The sequence below is a fragment of the Parambassis ranga genome, chromosome 12 (genome assembly GCF_900634625.1).
Source record: "Parambassis ranga chromosome 12, fParRan2.1, whole genome shotgun sequence".
In the NCBI taxonomy this organism is placed as follows: Eukaryota; Metazoa; Chordata; class Actinopteri; family Ambassidae; genus Parambassis; species Parambassis ranga.
In genome coordinates this window covers 4,156,102-4,162,101 of record NC_041032.1, presented here as the reverse complement: position 1 = coordinate 4,162,101, position 6,000 = coordinate 4,156,102, and positions in this window count along the sequence as shown.

Here is a 6,000-nt window from a genome sequence, read left to right as displayed (position 1 = left end):
GTCCTTTATAGTCCTCGATGAATAGCAGTAAATGGCTAAATGGCTAAAATAGATCAAGTTTCATGGCTATGGCACATTTGTGGCTAATACTGTCAACAGTCGTTTATAATAAAAAACAATAGAAATTCAGGCTATTGATTTACATCTATGAACCTTATATGTCTAGACTATATAGGACCCCATTCATCCTGAATGACTATCTTCCAAGCTTCCCCTAAATTTAGAATTGGTAACGATGTTTTTTTCTATGTTTGTTTTCACTAAAGTGATCAAAGGAATCTTTGAGCACAGATTGTGACTTACAACCTTTTTTCTTGGTAAATACATACAATTAGCTTAAAAAGCTTCTAACTGTACAGTAGCATCCCCATGAACCTAGCTTTAATTCCTAGCTCTGAGCCAATTATGAGAACACCGTCAAACACAAAGGAGCTTATTACAAGATGCACAAGGTGACTAAATTATTGCTGCTATTCTGGCAGCAACAAAAGTGCATTATCTCAACATTTGGTTATGATTAATAGAGTCAAGCCTCTTTTGAAATGTCATATAAATGACTGCATGTTTTCACTTCGCCCAGCTCATCTGTAGGTTAGGACTCAGCTCTAGTATATTTTTGGTCTGCATTGCGTGGGTGGGATGAGGAGTTTGTGCTTTCTGTTTTTTTTTTCTTTTTGCCCTGAAAATGTATTGCATACAGAGAAGGGTAGACTACAGCTGTACAATCTAAACAAGAGAACAGATAAGATTATGTTGTGTCTTTTTATATTAAATGCAGGCGGTTGTTTCACTTGTTGAAAAGAGCAGTCTATTTATGGATTCAGATCACAAGGAAGCCCATCACACATTGCTTGTTGTGCCCAGTGACCGTACACAAAGAAGTGATCATTGCTATCAGTGTCTTGTGTCACACTTTCTTATTGTCAGAGACACAAGAAACTTAAGATTTCTCTGGTAAAATATGATTTGTTACGTCTATTTAGATTTTAATTAAGATTGAATGTGTTGAAAATGGAAGATAAGTGTTGATGCTAAACTCTCAATTAATTAATTAAAAAAAACCTTCTATGACAGCAGCTTACACAGGAAGAAATACACTTGCTGCCCACAAACTCTTCAATTTCACACGAATATTATTAAAAATTATATAAATGAACCAATATTTAAAACACATAGCGATCCACACATCTACTCTAGATCATTATTCATTAAACAAGTAAATATAGGACAGCTGCATCAGAAATAACCAGGATAAATAAGATCTCGAACAACATGATCATGTTCCAAATTCTATGTAAAGCAAATGCTGTAATTGTATTATATATGCATATTTTTTTTTCATTTTTCCTGATACCCTATGGAAGCAGATTGGATTGGAACAGTGTATCCTCCTGAAACAACACCAAGTCAGAGCTTAATCCAATAAGCAGTGGAACCACTACTAACCTATGATTAGCATGCACAGCCATTAGTGTAGATGAGTTTGCTTCTTCTTCAATAATAAACAACTGAAAGCTTTTAATTGCTTTCCTAGTAGCAATGACTTAATACAAGCAAGGTCTGATGTTGGCTTGCATGGCTGACAAAACACACTTAAATGGCAAAGAAGACTGTATATATATAAAAAGTCCGCCTGACCTTTGCAAAGCGTGTTTTGCTCACCTTTCCTTTCCAACATTGTGTGAACAAATGTTTGTCTGTCAATAGACAATATTCTTCTATGGTCAAAGTAATTCCGTACTTAAAGTCTTAAAGAGTGCTTTCATCGACTGCACGCCTTACTATTTACATAGTATGTGTGCCTGTTTCACATAAATCATTATTTCTATGACAAAGTCACAAATCGTTTATGGTGTTTTAGCCTTTTATTAAAAAGCACCTCTGAACAAATGGATTCTAATTCGTCCTTCAAATAAATTGCTAATCTTTATCTCTATTTAGAAAATATATTTTTTTATTGATATTGATAAAAATCAATGACTGATTTAAAACATTTTATATTATAGCAGGTGTGTCAGAGATATACTCACCAGTCTGCAGGGGGTGGTGTTAAGGTTGACAGAATCCTACCTTTTTTTGGCAACATCATAACATACAATATAACTAAGGCTCAAGTACTCGAGTAATATTCAAGGGCAAAATACATCGACAACTAATTTAGTAGTCGATGACTCGTTAGTGACGTCATCGCATGGCATGCAAGTGTAACACATTTGCAGGAGAATGATTCTCTGGCTTGTGGTTTGTTGTGGCTTGTAGCGGGATGATCGGCATTTTGTGTGCAGGAGTCCCTGGGTTCAAAACTCGGATGAGCCATTTGTAGGTCGGTGTGGAGTAAGTGTTTAGATTTGGCGGTAATGTGTTTCGGGTAGATGTGGGAATAGGCGAGTGGACACACAGACACAGAGTTTTAAAGCACGAGATGTTGGGCTCCAGGCATGGAGGTGGTTGCAGATGAAGCAATGACAATTTAGCAGTACAAAGTAGTCATCCACTATTATATAATAGTCATTATAGTCACTAATAGTCATTAGTTGCAGCCGTACCTATGCGAAAATTACGACATTTACATGTGATCCGATTAATCGCAAAAATAATTGGCGACTATTCGATTATCAAAATGGTCTTTTGTGGCATCCCTAAATATAACCACATGTTTAACATGCATGCAGTGTTTCCAGTATAGTGGTGACACCATCACCCGTTGTCCATTTTAGCTCTGGCCAGTGTCCAGACTTAATTCTCCAGAAATTGACCGGAGTGCATATAACACTCGTACAAATGAAAGGACTTCACAAGATTTTAAGCTCAAAAGCTTTGTGATATGAGGAAAAATGTGGGAGAGGAGAATACAGAGAACAGGAGGAAAGTGTGAGTGCAGCAGTGGTAATCATGTCCATCAGTGTGACAGGACGTATTCTTAGTCAGTGTCCTCTTTGCAACTGTTGCACTGGCACAAAACCAAGGCCTCGGTTTTCTCTCTGTATTGTGCGATGTTTGTCATTATCTCTTGAGAGTGGATGCATCTCAGCATACAGATTCAACAGTGGCAGGGGAGCTCAGCGTGCCTGATGTTGACTTTCAATTACAGACTTCTTGTAAAGTGTAAATAGATGTCTTTATTTGCTGCAGTATTATCATTGATGACACCTTGCATGGTGAGTCATAATGCATGCAGAGCATGTGGAACTGCTGTGGAGGGAAGAGAAGAAGAAGGTGAGGTGGGGGCTGGAGAGGAAGAATAAGAAGGAGTTATCTTACTGATAGAAGCAGAGATGCCTTGTCTAGAGTAAATTACCAGCTGCTTTGAGGGGGAAGTTTCCTGTGCAGACAGGGGCCTTGTGATGTGAAATCACTCCAGTGGGTTTGCTGCCTGCAGGGAGCCGTGTGGCAAAGGGAGCGGGGCAGTGAGCGATGAGTGGCAAACAAACGGTTCACTGAGTGACATGCGGCGTACGCAGCATGGACAACCTGGGTTGGAGGTTAACACAGCGAGAGCAGTGAACTCTCCAGGGTGGCAAGAGAACCAGTGAGATAGGGCTAGATAGTGTGTCGGTTGGTGGTGGAGGGGGATTTATTTTCTAATTGGAGCGTTATACCTTTGATTGAGTAATAAATAATTCTTTTAGATGACTTAGCGGTGATGCAAGTTGAGAATAATTATAATTACAGATAATTATGATTGCGCACAAATAGATTGAAAATGTATACTTATCTCACAGTTTGCCTTTGAAACATCATCCAACTAGAATTCTGTTTACACACACTGATTTCAGGTCGGAATTACAATTCCAAAATAAAAGGCTTCAGAAATGTCATATTATCATCATAAGTTCCACTGAAATTGATTGAAATTGCAATGACACTTTATACAACGATCATATTCTGAATAAAACTGTTAAAAGTGCTCCCTGCTCCTGCAATGTACTACCAAACAGCTGGAAATAAAAATACTAAAAGGTCGTCGGTGCGACTGCTGTAAATGTTCTGTCAATCCAACTCGCTGAGACAAGTCCAAAATACAAAAAAATACAATACAGCAGTCTAAGCAGGGACACCCAGACTTTCCTCTCACCAGACACTTCCTCCATCTCTTCCGGGGGGATCCCGAGGTGTTCCCAGGCCAGCCGAGAGACATAATCTCTCCACCACGTCCTGGGTCTTCCCCGGGGTCTCCTCCTGGTGGGACATGCCCGGAACACCTCACCAGGAGGCATCCGAAACAGATGCCCGAGCCGCCTCAGCTGACTCCTATCGATGTGGAGCAACAGCGGCTCTACTCCGAGCTCCTCTCGGGTGACCGAGCTCCTCACCCTATCTCTAAGGGAGCGCCCAGCCACCCTTCGAAGGAAACTCATTTCGGCCGCTTGTATTCGCGATCTCATTCTTTGACCATAGGTGAGGGTAGGAATGTAGATTGACCGGTAAATTGACCACCACGATGGACCGGTGCAGCGACTGCATTACTGCGGAAGCTGCATGTCAATCTCCCGCTCCATTTTTCCGTCACTCGTAAACAAGACCCCAAGATACAAAAACTCCTCCACTTGGGGCAGGAGCTCTCCTCCCACTCAAAGAGGACAAGCCACCTTTTTCCGGTTGAGAAAAGCAATATCCAGAGTACTTTGAAATCCAAAAAAAACAGACACATGATCACATACTGCAGTCTGGACAAAAGGTGAACAAGCAATGCCATCAGCATGGCTTCAAATCCTTTATACACTCAACAAAAATATAAACGCAACACATTTGTTTTTGCTCCCATGTTTCATGAGATGGACTTGAAGATCTAAACTTCATTCCAGATACACAATATTACCATTCCTCTCAAACATTGTTCACAAATCTGTCTAAATGTGTGATAGTGAGCACTTCTGCTTTGCTGAGATAATCCATCCCACCTCACAGGTGTGCCACATCAAGATGCTGATCTGACATCATGATTAGTGCACAGGTGTACCTTAAACTGCCCACAATAAAAGGCCACCCTGAAATGTGCATTTTGTTTCTGCTTTATTGGCGGTCTGGGGACTCAGAACCAGTCAGTATCTGGTGTGACCACCATTTGCCTCATGCAGTGCAACACATCTTCTTCGCATAGAGTTTATCAGATTGTCTATTGTGGCCTGTGGAATGTTGGTCCACTACTCTTCAATTGCTGTGCGATGTTGCTGGATATTAGTGGGAACTGGTGCACGCTGTCGTATACGCCGGTCAAGCACATCCCAAACATGTTCAATGGGTGACATGTCCGGTGAGTATGCTGGCCATGCAAGAACTGGGACATTTTCAGCTTCCAAGAATTGTGTACAGATCCTTGCAACATGGGGCCGTGCATTATCTTGCTGAAACCTGAGGTGATGTTCATGGATGTATAGCACAACAATGGGCCACAGGATCTCATCACGGTATCTCTGTGCATTCAAAATGCCATCAATTAAATGCACCTGTGTTCTTCGTCCATAACAGATGCCTGCCCATACCATGACCCCACCACCACCATGGGCCACTCGATCCACAACATTGACATCAGCAAAGCGCTCACCCACACGACGCCACACACGCTGTCTGCCATCTGCCCTGAACAATGTAAACCGAGATTCATCCGTGAAGAGAACACCTCTCCAACGTGCTAGACGCCATCGAATGTGAGCATTTGCCCACTCAAGTCTGTTACGGCGACGATCTGGAGTCAGGTTAAGACCCCGATGAGGACGACGAGCATGCAGTTGAGCTTCCCTGAGACGGTTTCTGACAGTTTGTGCAGAAATTGTTTGGTTATGCAAACCAATTGTTTCAGCAGCTGTCTGAGTGGCTGGTCTCAGACGATCTCGGAGGTGAACCTGCTGGATGTGGAGGTCCTGGGCTGGTGTGGTTACTCGTGGTCTGCGGTTGTGAGGCCTGTTGGATGTACTGCCATATTCTCTGAAACGCCTTTGGAGACGGCTTATGGTGGAGAAATGAACATTCAATGCACGAGCAACAGATCTGGTTGACATT